The sequence below is a fragment of the Plectrocnemia conspersa genome, unplaced genomic scaffold (assembly GCF_051122295.1).
Source record: "Plectrocnemia conspersa isolate PC_06_02 unplaced genomic scaffold, ASM5112229v1 ptg000003l, whole genome shotgun sequence".
Taxonomy (NCBI): domain Eukaryota; kingdom Metazoa; phylum Arthropoda; class Insecta; order Trichoptera; family Polycentropodidae; genus Plectrocnemia; species Plectrocnemia conspersa.
In genome coordinates, this window is record NW_028277167.1 from 2,106,189 (window position 1) to 2,121,312 (window position 15,124).

The following is a 15,124-nucleotide window of genomic DNA, read 5'->3' on the forward strand; positions in this document are numbered from 1 at the left end:
GGCAAAAGTAGGTAGTTCTTGGTAAATTTTATTAATATTTCGTTCTCATTAGGAATTAGTTTATTTTATTTAGCAACTGTATGTATAATACTTGCATATTGATTTTAAATGTAATATTTTTTGAGGTTTGGTAACCCTAAGGGCTGTGACTTTGCAGCCATTAAGATATAGGCGGAAACTAGTGAGAATTTTATTAGATTATATTACATATTGTGACAGACTATGATGGGCGAGATCGTTATTCTCCGAGCAGTGGTGAAGAAGCTGGCGGAGGGATGATGTCAATGGAAGATCTTTAGAGTTTTGATCGGTGTGGCAGCGACAGTATAGTAGAGGTTGATCCCTCTCTGCTGCACTGCTCGTATGATGGAGCACCTGTCAGGATGTGAGCATCCATGACTGTACATTGTCTGCGGGTGGGCTGAATCTGCTAGTCTATTCGAGTGTCTACTTGTGTCTGCTAGGTCGTCCTTGAAGACCAGACTTATATTTTCAGACCTGAAAAGCTTGCTGATCAATCATAATGATGCAGCGATCATACAATTGTTGCACTAGCTTTTTTCTCTAATGTTGAATTGTGCAACGGGAAGGTTGTGGCCTTACGGTGATATTTATCTTCTGGTGATATATTATTTCCCATGACCGTTTCATAATATAGAAATATTCATTCAATGCACCGGATAATCTTTGTGTGTTATTTATGTGACCTTTTTTTCTACTCATAATGAAAGTCGTAACGAGATTTTATGTGTGATTCCACTATTGTCTAGTACTCTAGTTTATTCATATTTATGAATAATCACTTTTGGTCAGAGTAATTAACGCGAGTTTCAAGAATAATTTCTTCAGATAACAGCTCACCAAGAACATCATTATATTTGTTTCGTATTTTTTTTTCAGCACCTCATTATCATTCAAGTCGCAAAATAAGCACATGAAATTGAATGCATTTTTTATTTCTTTTGCTGCATCAAATCTAGTTAAGTCAAATTACCGATAATACAATCTATAAAAACATTAAATGTATATAATTCAGGTGGTATTTTTGTTGATGCTTTGTTATTTCTTCGCTTCTTCCTTTTTCGTCAATCTGAAAATTCAGATCAAATACCTGAATTTACGTTCGTGGGATATTTCCTCCCAAGTTAGTGTAATATTTTATAAGGTTCAGATTCAAAAAGCAATAAAATCAATCATAATTTGCTAACAAAATTTAACACAAATCGTATCAAAAATATACACTCTGTTCCTTTGAATAATAATGCTTATCATGAAAGTTATTCATAGAAAGAGGGTGCTTTTGAAGGCAATGTTCCACTCCTTTTATTTTTTTAACATTTAGAAAAAAGGCAAAAGAAACTTATACCTGAAATACATACATTACAAACAACTTCGTTATTTGATGACAGTTTTTATTTTTTTTATAAATATATTCCTGATATGATTTTTACAGAGACGGGCCTCAGGAATTTGTCTCGTCTCGTAGATAAAATATAGTTTCACTGGTAAAAATGTATCGATATGATTTCACTAAAATGACATATTTAAAAAATATTTTTGTGATAGATTTGAGAATGTTTTTTTTTAGATTTTCTTTGAGGGATAACCCAATAATTTCTGGTGAGGGACAATGACGAAAGTTTGCCAGTCAGTGGTTGTTTTTTTAAATATTTTGAATTTAATAATATTCCTAGTATTTTATTAAACGGCATGCATTTTTATTGTTAAATTCAAGGGCAGCCAAATGCAGAATAAATATAAAAAAATGATAATATTTTTTGTTACTGTGCGGCCCACTGTGAAAATTTAAAGTAGACCGATTATCTCAGTCCATGTATGAGTGTAATTTCACTGAACTTTCATTGACTCAAACACTGATCAAACCGTCGCATCTGTCCATCATTCACCCATTCATCCCGGGTGAACGCCTACCTCTCGTTCGGCGGCGCTGCCGGCGCACGCAGTTCAGTCGCGCGCCAACGCCGTTGTGGGCCGCACGCGTCTAAGGGCCACATTTGCAGTCCGGCCACGCCTCCTCAACTCGCGCCGCGCCAAATTCGAAAATTCGACGAGCGATGGACCGCTTCTCAGCAAGCGGACGGGGTAATTCTACGACGCGAGTGCATACGTGATACTGATAAAAAATAATAGTGTTGATTAGTGATTTGTGATGCACTAACCGCGGACGGGGACCGCAGGATCACAGTGCAGTGAAGTTGTGAATTACACACACTGTGCGTGTACGAGGATTTTCAACGATCGACGGTAACGTTTAGTTTTTGTTCTAATATTTGTGAGTGCTTTTAGTACATTACCATAAGTAAGGGTCTTATACTTGGTGAACGAAGAACTTATAATTTTAGCAGTAAGTTATCATATAAGGGTCTATGCACCGTGAGCCCCAAAAAGCATCCGCAATATGACCCTTAACTGTAAGTTTCAAGCCCATATAATATAAAAAACTATCGGTTTATATAATAAATAAGTAATATACATATATATTTTTCTGAATATCATAAAAAAATATTTAAGCGATAAATAAATAAATATTACTACAAATATAAAATAATTTTACTTCTTTCTTAACTAAATCATTAATAACATAACTTCTGGAAAATTTCAATGCCCTTTATTCGATCATAGCTACCATTCTTTTAAAACATAGATATGAAGGGTTTTGTGGACACGATAACTCATGTAAATTTTATCAGATTGCCAGAAAACTATTGACCTTGAAAATATTTTGTCAGCCTCGTTAAGTATTTGTTAAAAAAAGACAAACAATCTTTTTTGACATAGAAGCAATCTTTCTGATGCTTGCGGTTAGTTCAGAAAAAAAATGTATATTTTTTATAACATAGTGTCAACAAATACTACAGTTTATTTATTTTGAATAAAAATTTAAATATACTATTAAATATTCATGAATACATATTCTTGTATCTTATAAATAAAACAGTCTTTAAAAGCCACTTCATTGGTTATGATACGTAATTATAATATTGCTGAGTACTTTTATGTTATCCAGAATCATTTTTTTAATAATATTGTTTATTTTTCATATAAAAACAAATAATATATAATATACGTTTTTATTGCGACAAAAAGTTTTGCTACATAAATACGTTTTAACATTTAAACAGATTATGTGCATACTAGCGACAGCGAGTGAGCTTTGTTCAGAACAGTAAAACTTAAAAAAATGCCTCCGGATTATAGGAAAATACCTATTGTTGTATTTTATAAAATCAGGCGTAATCTTACCATATATCTATTTAATTATTATATATTAAAAAAAAATATTTTCTCGAATTCAATGTATGTTTTATAATATTTTTATTTGCTTGTTTTTATAAAATACAACAATATTATTTTCACGCATCATAATCGATTAAGTAGTTTAAGAACTATTGCGCAGAGCAAAAATTTCAAACAGAAATAATTCTAAACATAGTTGAAGAATATACAAATATATGTCATTATATATATATATATATAAACATATACTGTCAGTATGGGTTATTAATTTAATATAAATTGCTATAAAAAATAAATATATTTAATAATAAATAATAGCTAGCTTTAAAGTTATTAATAAAATATTTTTCTAAGGAGATTAAAAATAATACATCTTTAAAGCTTTCTATTATAATACTTATGTTTATGGATTTTTAAAATAGATTTTAATTTTTTTACGTTTTTACGTAGCTATCAAAATAAATATTACATATATCAGAAGACCATCTTGATACTCTTGTTGCAAAAAATCTTGTTAAAAATCGTAGGGAAAAAAGTTAAGAGGACAGGAAAGTCGTATTGTGACGACGATACTACCATAGTTCTAATTTAATTTCTATATAACTTTGCTTAAAAAATTGACCTATTTAAATATTTTCAGTTTAATTTAACTTGATTCTAAATATGAATTTAATAATTGTTTAAAAATAGATGGGATTTTTTTATAACATGTTTAAAAACATTTTTTGTCATATATTAGTAAATTTTAATTTATGTATATATATTAATATATTTGTTTGCACGAAGCTGCCGTACTTTTAATAGCTCAATAGCCAGGAATATTTATTTTGATCCAAGTCCAAGTTTTTTCTTTTACTTTAAATATAAGTTTTATAGGTAAGCTTTCTCTAAAGATGCATCCCCAAATACTTTGCATCATCCGATTGTAGAATAAATGCGTTATTCAATCCGAAGGAAAGATATGTTTTCTTTATCATGGTAAACCTAATATAAACAGACTTTATCTCGTTTGATTTAATTGTCTAAATACGCAGCTATTAATATATTTTGTTGAGGTTCTCTTAAAGATCAGTAGACGCTGTATATTGCTTTTCATGAAAATTCATATTAATTGTTAAGGTAGCAAAGGTTGGCAAATCTTTTATATATATTATGTAGAGTACTGGCCCTAGTACACATCTCTGAGGTACTCCAAATTTTATTTTACTGAAGGAGGATATTTAATTTTGATATTTTACGATAAAATAGTGCCTTTTTGATTTTATATTCTAATTCCATAAGGCACACTTGACAAAAGCTAGATTTATATCCAGAAAAGCAGCTAAACAATATTTTTTCTCTTCTAGATTTTTATTAATTTATTAAACAGAACATATTTATATAAATCATAAGCAACCGATGATTTTTGTAGCATAAATTTTGTATAAAATAATATTTTTTATTAACATTTTTGTTGTTCAAACTTCGCTGTATATAAATTGTTAAAGTTAACATAGAGTATATATGAAAAAAGCTTTAATGAAAATTTATATAATGCAACTTGAATTAGCATGTAAATTTTTCTTGTAAGAAAAAAAAATGTTGTAAATCTTACAGATGCAATAATTATGTTTTAAAATTGCTGCTAATAATCAATGTTCTTTAATATCTTTTTGTGGATATATATATCAAAATATTATTTAATATGAAAATAATATGGCAAAAATGCCATATTATTTTCATAATAAAAATTATTTATAAAACGTATAAAAATAAATAATTAAAAAGTAAAGTTTATTTGACAATTTTAACAATAATAATAAACGATTTATATTTGAGATTTAACTTCAAAATAAATCGATCAAATGCTGAAAATTAAATGTATTTTTATTATTTACACATAATAACATAAAAAAATATCCGCTTTTCTAATATTTGTTTTACACTTCAATATAAAGTGTTTCGTTTCATAATTGTAACGTCTATAAATTGTGATTTCACACTTTTTTGCAATCTTATCAGCACTACGCAATTCTTAATATTTTTTCACCACTCTCTCGAAAAACCTATTACTCTACGAGTCTACGCCCTATTATATTTAGTCTATCCATTTACACGATATTATTGTTATCGAATATTACCGAAATTCGTGTTATCGACGCATTACATACACTTGGCGTTGTTTTAGCCCTTTATCGCCCACTATATGGGCTATGTAAATATTTAATAGGTAGGTAGCGAATAGATTAATTATCCAGATTAGTTTTGTGGACACGGGGCAACTTCAGACCTGTTAATGGGTTCAAACCGATATCTAAGAGTATTCGACATGTGCGTACAAATAATTTAATTTTACCTTTAGCCTTATTCACGAGGGATATGTTGGTAAATCCATCAATTTAGAAACCTTTTTTTAATATCAGAATAAGCTTCAATCATTGAAGTTTTAGTAAAAGTATGTTTATTTACGTATGTAAATAATAGAAAATATAATCTGATACCAATATTTAAAGTAATAAATTAATAAATAATGGTAAAGCATAATTTGTTTATTAAAATTAAATTAGTATCATCGTGACCTAATAGGTCACGATGGTTAAAAAACAATATATAGTGTTATTTAAGCACAAAAAATATAATCAATATATATTACATTTATATTTTTTGTGATTAAATGTATTTATTTAATATGCATCGTTGAGTTGTGATAGTATAATTAGTACACAAGTTAAATGTTACTATAATATTTATACAATTAAATTACATATTATAAATAATTTTACAGTAAAATAGGTTTATGCATCTTTTCAAAAACATTATTAAATTCAGGATTTTCTCTGATCGCGTGTTAAAAAATAAGTGAGGTGAAATCTGGGTTTACTGATTATAAGGCAAATTATTGATTTATTAATTTCACACCCAAGATTTCATCACATAATAACAGAGATATAACAAGCAGATTAAAAGTTTTCGCAGTCGGGAACTTCCTTTCGTTTCAATTTCAGGTTTTGTTTTTACATTTCTTATTCGCAACGTTATTTTTACATACGAAAACAGCTAGAGAATTGGATAAACAAGATTATGCTTTTTTTTCCGCCCACATCCTGTATAACCCGCGACACGGGTCTCCTTGTTTAAGGATTCTATGATAACGAAGGTTTTGTTTCGGTAAACCGGTCTACCCAGCTGCTTTTTTGCACGACTGCATTAACGAGATTTATACGCATCTGTTGTGTCGAAACCAGACTTTGATAAAGTTTTCTAGAATAATCGCAAAATTTCATTCAGGACCACCCGGATTTTTTTTTGTTTTTCTTATAGTGCCGTTACCTGTTCTTATGTTGCATCTTTGTTGCTGTGAGTCTTTAGTACTCTGCTCTTTTCTTAGGCTAAAAAATACTTTTATAAAAGTATTTAATTATAAAACAATTTATTTTCTGGCATTATATTGAGATATATAATTGTTGACTACTGAACAAGAAAATAAAAGGATTATTCATACGAAAGATTATTAGATAAATTAGTGACAAATAATAACATCTTATATCGTATGATGACATTTTAAAATTTAGCAATAATATTTGATAATATGTTCAAATTGAGCGACAAGAATAGTTCCCTAAACTATTTTGGTTCAACGTCTCTTTCTAAACAATTTTTCACCAAGTATTTTGGATAAGGTTGATTTAGGATCAGTATTATATATAAAAATGCGTTTTACAGTAAAACGTTTGCTGTATAATATTTAAAGAAATTAAAAGCTGGTTATAAATATTATTGAAAACACTTAAAATTAAAATTCCAAAGCTGTTTATTTAAAGCTTAGTTTATAGGCGTGATGAATTTTTAGTTCGGTGTTAATTTTTTAACTATAATTTTGTAGTTGTATTTTACAAGCAATATTCCCAATCTTTTAACTGCGACTGGTATTTTAGCACACAACTTCGTGATTTACTAATGTGTGGTGGCACCTATTTTTGTCATAATTTTTTATATAATATAGTGCAATATATTAAAGTGATCTTCAGCTTTAATTTATATAAAATAATCACACTTTAAAGCTTAAAGGTTAATGGCACCTTTTTAGTTCTGGGTCTATAGTTATTTTTGCTAAATTTTTAACTCTTTTGGGTGACTTTTGTGCATATCCAAAGACCTGGAAATAATGAGGTCCTTAGAATCAGATCAACAATACGTTATAGAGGAGCAGCAAGACTGATTTCGCAACCCTTTAAAAATTAAATCTTGAACCAAATCAGGTCTAAAGACAAATTAAAGCTATATTTATTCTTGAGTCAGTACTAAGAATCAATTACAAGAACGCTGAGCAAACAGCGTTTATGCATTCATGCATTTATATTATTTATATAAAAATTAGCTAATTTAATTTATAACAATTTGGGTAATATAATAAATACAACATTATGTTATATTTCCCTCGTATTTTGCAAAAAAACGAAAGCATCTTTTCGTATTATTTATGCAGAATTTACATAAAATCATTAACTCTTGTTTCATTCAGCCAACAAACAAATCATTGTATTTGAAATAGTAAGTTCATTGGAAAATGTTTGAAGAAGAAATGTTGTTTGATAATAAATTAAAAAAATCATTAAGTCGGGTATAAAAAAATATTATCAAACAATATTTTTAGTGTTAATCGGAATTCCTTGTTTTTTTAAGCACCACTTTAACTACCTGCTCTGTATAAAGATGTTAATTTAGCGAATTTCAACTATTACTTATATAAAAAAGCATTTTAATATTTGTATAAATTTAATTTTTAGCAAAAAAGATTTAACGAGCATTCAGGAGTTATTGTTTTTACACTTAAATATATTTTATAGTGTTTTTTTTATTATTTTTTTATATAAATATATGTTAATTTTTATTTTTTATTAAAACTTTTTATTAATACCAAAAAATCGCACTCTAGATTTTACAATATTATAAGTAATTAATTAAAATTAAATTAGTCCATTTTAAAATTATTGATATTAAGCTTTCTATTAATTTATATTATTAAGCTTTGCTTAGGTCCGCAATTTCACATTTAATTATTTGAGGTCAGTATCTCTTTATGGTCATGCGACCTCATTAAATCCACGTTTGACTAAATATACGAAAATGTAATTAATAATTCTCTTGCCTCAAAAATGTAGTTATTTTAATGTCTTAAAACTACATTTCTAATCATTTAGCAGTTAAAATTATGCCTTAAGCTTAATTTGAAATATATATTTCAATCGATTTTAAATATAACAATAAATCAGAATGAATCCGTCACAATTTTTTACTACTAAAATATTAGGAAACAGGTCTTTATTTAACTCATATTTGTAAATCAGTTTAATGTAATTTCTGCGAATGATGCTACAAAGTAAATTCAATAAATATATTTGCTGAAAATTATGTTTTTTTATGTATTAAAAAATCGATTTTTTCTAAATCAAGCAATCTACTATTAATAAAGATAATAAATATTCATTATTATTATCAGACTATGGAAAAGTAAACGATAAAATATTCAAGTTATAGTGGCAAAAAATACAGTTTAACTTACAAATAGATTTTCATATGTTATAAAAAATATTATATCAAGACTTTTAATTTTAATTGATGAAAAAAATAAGGCGTAAATTTTTTTGCACTTTTAATTAGTATGGAGTTTCAATTTAATTATACATGCTGTTGAAAAGACTGTAACTTAGTATTTAAATATAAATTACCATAATAAATTATTTGTATTGGCTTAAAATTTATAACTAATATTAGACATATTATTTTCCGTTATTTCTGCAGTTAAAAAGAGTTTTTTTTTATATTATTTTGTTTGTAAAATATTAGTTGTCATGGTCAAAATTTATTTTATAATTTTTATATAGATAATTATGTATATACAAAACATACATATGATATATTAACACAAACAATAAAATAAAAATATGCTTAAATAATATAATGTACTTTATTCCATTGAGGAAACCCACTTTATTTTGACTTTTGGGAACACTTTGATATAAATTCATACTTTCGTACAATATTCCCCTGGCCGTACTCGTTTACTTGTACCGATATATATATTTCTAGTATTAAATTTTTATTTATTATTACATACCTATTCAAATACTTTGCTAACATATTATTTTAAATTAATGTATAAATACTAAAACATATCTCTAATTATTCTAGAGTATTTACCTATACTTTTACGAGTGGTAAATCTATTTTTATTCAAAACTAATCTCATTGCCCAATTTTGTTAATTTTGCAACATCTTCCTAACAAATTTATAAAGCATATACATATTTTTCTTGTATTTATACCTAACATATTTTTAACCCTAGATAATATACCTATTTTTCTACTAATTATGTTATTACAATGTTCTTCGAAAAACTTATATTCATAATTTATAATCATACATTTGGTTGTATTACCTATTTAGCTTAAATACATTATTTTTAACCATATTTCAATTTTATTTAATTTATTATATTAGTTATTTATACCTACTTAAACATTAATAACATATGCAATAAATTAAACTATATTTCACATTTTTCTGTATTATTAATTAAATCAACAATATAATTTAACACATGATAAAATATTTTTTCTTCCAAATAAGTATAATTTATTTCAACTTTTTGCTTGTTTTTCTTTTAAATAAATATCAACTATTTCACTTATACATATAATCTCTTATTTATTTACCATTATAATTCTGTCTGTTATTGTTTTGAAAGCTCGCTTGAAATCTAAGAAAACTGCTTCAATCATTGTTTTCGTGTCCTTGGCTAACAACTAATTATTTATCACCAGTAATGTAGTCTGTAGAGTGTTTATCTCTGAATTTTGATTGTTGTTTATACATAATGTTTTGTGAAATAATAAATTATTTGTTTGATAACTATTTATTTCATCACCTTTCATATTAATTATATAGTAAATTAATAAATAAATATATAGGTAATAAATAATAATTGTTTCACATGGCTTTCAAAATTAGTCGACTTTTATGTGTTTTTAAAAATTAAAAAATTAAATTATTCTATCTCAAATATGAAATAAAATCATAATTCAATACCGGTTACAGAAAAAAACCTTAAATATTTAAAAAATAATAAAGACTTCTATACTTAAAAACTCGAATTGACGGTGACAGTAACTAGACCCATGCGTTTAATCCACCCTGATTTCAAACACTTAAAACTTTCACGTCAAGTTGAGTCTTGAGGTGGTTCTAAATATTCTCACTGCCTCACATTATGTATAAGCTATAAAATAGCAGCATCACAGCAGATACATTTTTTGTGTATATTATCAATTTAATGTTTATAGTACATTGTTTGTATTCAGTAAAATTTGACTGAGAACGCCTTGCGTTAGCTCTTAGCGGTTAATTAAAATTCTTTGCAAGTCACAATCGCCATTGTAACGTATAGCCAGAAGGGCTTGCGTGTGACGTTTTAATTCTGACGCCCTTCCGATAACAAATGTTTCGCCGTAATTGCGCCACCCTAGCGGCACCACTCTGGCAGCTAATATCTTTTTATCGCACACTTAACTCCCGATGGGGAGAGACTGAATTCACGGCAATGTGACTCGCGGAAATAAATTTGGCGACATCTGCAGATTTTCTCGATGCCATCGGGTAGATCGATGTGGTGTAACATCTCGGTCCGATCCTCAACTGTTTTGATTAATGAGACTCCCGATGGGGTTCTGGGATAACGAACGCTGACAAAGGTGTGCAGCGCACAGTGGGACTATTTAATTAGGAGCAGTGGTTTTTTAATGCTTATTTTTGTAGAAGTGATGTTCAAAGTTTAGTTGTAAAATAATAAATATCGAGAGATATTTAGATTTTATCATACTATAATATTTCGTTTTTTGCGAAAAATCTAAGGTGACTTGATATATTATGAATCTAAATTTCACTGGCATTTCAGTAAAATCATTTTTGAATATATTTTATACGGCAGATATAACTAAAAAATATAATTTATAGTAAAATTATATGCTGCTCTAAAATATCAATTAAACTCAAGTTAACAGTTGCGAAACGTCCATTTGATGTTTTAACCCAAACCTAATCTACGCGAATTAATTAATATAATATTAATAATCGAACTAAGAAAATATTTATTTGATACAAAGTTTATTTTAATACGTGAACAATTTAATTAAAATTAATAAAATACGTTGTTAATAATAACGTTGAAATTTAAAGACATCATTTGTGTCAATACAAAAACATTTTGCTTAATAATTAATCAAAATACGTTTACTTACAGTAATAAATATGCATTTTTTATAGAATTTAATTTTCAACGCATAAAAAAAGAATAAGTGTTGCTTAATATATATTTTTTAGAATAGGCTTAACCATATAATAATTGTGTTTTATAGCTTTAAAAACATCGTGCTATTAAAATAGTCAATAGTCAAAATCTTTTTGAACTTTCGGTTAACATACAGGACATACAGATTTTTTTCTTACATAGAACACTAACTTATTTAATATTTGTGACAAATAAGTATTTAATTATTGAATATTGCAAAACAATGTTTAGCATATTTGTTTATAAAAACAAAAATATATACTATTGTATTATTACATAAATAAATAATCAAATAATAATACAAATATAGAGTAAATAAAGTGGTACTTATTAATAATATTTAATATTTTTTTTTCAAGGCAAAGCCTGAATTTAAGCAAATATATTACCAGTGTCTTTCAAAAACATTAAATCTGTATATGATTCATGTATAACTAAAGAAATTTTAAGTGCTTCTTAAATAAACATTTTTAAATATTCAAGCAGAAAATATACACATTTTTTTGCATACAAATATCGTATGAATTTTCTTTGAATGCTTTAATATTTTATTAAAATAACAATAATTCATAGAATCTTTATATTGCATATTGACCAAAGTGGTCTTACTTCTACAAATAAATACTACATTCAAATACACAAACATCACTATCAAAATATAGTTATAATAATATTTGTTAAAGTGGCGCACTGTGCGCCTGCTCTGTCGCAACTTGTAATTAAACGTGTAATACTCTCTTCAACGTTTGCCCCTTTGATTACTAAAGAGGGAAGGGGTGGTGGGGGAGGGGTTGTATTTAGTAACAGCAATTTAACAGTCACGACTTAAATTATTATTATCAAACAGAATACAAAACCGAGAATGGTATAGAGCTTATTTAACAATAAAATAACGGCGTACTTTGAGGTTATTGGTATTGCACACATGGCCATTTTATAAAATCCACATAAGCTAAATTATTTCTCACCCTGTATTTTTATTGCTATTAGGTGTGTACAGATATGTAGAGTCAGACATACAACTTTAGGACCACAAAAAAAATTGTTGCATAAAATGCGTTAAAAGCGCAATAAATAAAATACCATTACATTGACAACAAAGTTAAATATTAAATTAAAAGTGTAAGGTTGGCAAATTTATATTGGTTAAAGCTCTAAAATATATGTAAAATAAATATTTTAAAATGAAAACATACGAAAATAAAACAATCCAAAAAGTATGCGAGCAACATACATGCATACTTTTCCCGATTCCTTTCGGAATTCGCTTTCGTAAGCACTTCATCAAAAACTTACACCTCATATCTTTGATTTAGGACATAAAAGAGTATATTTGAACTCGCAAAAAGTAGAGCTATGCCAACCATCGATTAAGAAAGCAGTAGCTTTCCTCTTCATGACAATTTTGTTTTAGCTCCAATGTCCGTAATCTAAAGTTCAACCTGATTTTTAAAAACGAATGAATTTTTTAGACGCAAACAAAGCTACGAAAACTTCTAGTATATACAGTAATTATCCAAACTGTATGAATATCCTTGAACTATGTATATCATACATTATATTTTTAAATGTTGGATTTCACCTTGTATTGTTATATGTATTATATATTCTTATTATTATTAACTTTTAAAGTGCGATATGCTATTCGTGTTTTAATTAATATATTTAAAAGCTAATCTTGTATAAAAATTCACAAAATTAAATACCAAGTCAAAGTCAAACTCCCAACTTAATAATTTCGTTAACGAAACTATTTAATAAACGTTGCCAGCAATTAAGTTGGAAATTATGCCGAGATAAGGGCATTCGATACTTTCACTAGAAACCCGTGAATGCCTTCGTTATGCTTTAAAGCTTCGTATATAATTATAATGTAGGTATATACATAAGAATACACATAATGATATAATGAAAGCTCGCTCGTGAGCTTAATGTCTCAGCGGCTGAGCAAAAAATGCTTTTTTAGCGCATCTAACGAACTAGAAAACAACCCATTCATCCACAAACTCAGCAGTCTTTGAATGTGTTTGTATGTGTGTTGTGTTATTAATCATAAAGCTGGTTGACAGGCGCGAGTTAACACGTTGGTGTCGATCGATAAATTAGTATGGTTAAACACGACCCCCCGGTGCTTAATGGGTTAAACGCCTACGGCAGCGAAATACATTCCATTATGTGTGTTGAAGTGAGATAGAGTAAGTGCATAGTGTGCATATTTAGAAATGTATTTTTTAAACATATATTATGTTAAAAAAACTAAAATATATCAAGCATTACACAATGCGTTACAACTGGGTAAACACAATCAACAACTGTTAATTCAATAGTGAGACATGATAGTAAAATCAAAGTCTATAAATCAGTGACATGTTTAATTAGGCGTTAAACATAATTACAGCTTACAAACTTTTGCATGCAATATATCTATCGACCCTGAAATTTTGCAAAACTTTTATCATTATATCTTTCGTTCGTGAATCACCCAATAGCGATTTTTACTTTAATCTTCCAGTTGATCTCTCCTTAATTAATTTGTTAAGAAGGTTCTTTAATCTTTTCTTGTATTTTCATTTTCAAGTCTTTGTAAATAAGTTTGATAGATAGCATCCAGCATCACTTAAATTTTTACTGCTGATCCTAGAGTTGAATACCGTACATTCAAATTGGCTTAGAAATAGATTTTCTTTAAATCATCTGTTGAAATCTGTCATAAATCCAATGTGTTTCAACGTGGTAAATATAAACTGAGTAAGTCAATCAGGATATAATGAATACTTACAAGTAAGTTTCAACAAGAATCGGTAACTATTGTATATTAATAATTATAACGCTAGGGTCGGTTTTGATAATTCATTTTAATAAATCAGAATCAAACCTGTAACTTCAGAGTTACTAGTCTGAGACGTTACAGACTACGCTATTCCGACTTAAAATACATAAATAATATAGTTGGAATGTTTTAAAAATGTAGTAGTTCTAAAAGTTTTTTTTACACCAAATATAGTTTTTCCAGGTAAGCTTTCTGTTGAGGTTTATTTATAATACATAAGAATTATTGCGTATATTAAAGATATATTTCTTATAACAAACTTAAAACGGACAGACTTTAGCTCGTTTGCTTTTATTCTCCAAATACACTGCCATTATTTTATTTTTTATTGTTTTCTTGAAGATTACTAGATTAGTGAGTCGTGATTGTAGTTGAAAAGTCTGTTCTATATACAGTACTGGACCTAGTACAGGTTCTATTAAAAACTTCAAGGATTTTTAATCTTGAAATTTAATATAAAATATTTGTTTTGGCAAATTAAAATGTTAGAAAATTATATTTTTTGCCTGATTAAAAATATATGATTTGAGTCTAGAAAAACTCATCGCTCGCATTTCACCGCCAGCAATTAATTGCTAGCAGCTTACCACCGCGATAACGCCTACAAATGATCGTTAGCAAACTTTATCGCTTAGAAGTAATGATATGTGTTTGGTAAAATCATAAAAAGTTATTTTTGATTTATATTTCTGCCTTAAGCTATGATAAG

General features: G+C 27.6%; 1 protein-coding gene across 1 annotated transcript in view; it reads left to right on the top strand.

The window, feature by feature from the left end:
- Positions 1–1,963: 1,963 nt before the first annotated feature.
- LOC148236341 (uncharacterized) overlaps positions 1,964–15,124 on the top strand; it is a 77,408-nt gene continuing 64,247 nt past the window's right edge. Inside the window, exon 1 of the mRNA XM_088182276.1 lies at positions 1,964–2,265. The gene's annotated coding sequence lies outside the window, so the exon portion shown is untranslated. The remainder of the gene's footprint in view (positions 2,266–15,124) is intronic.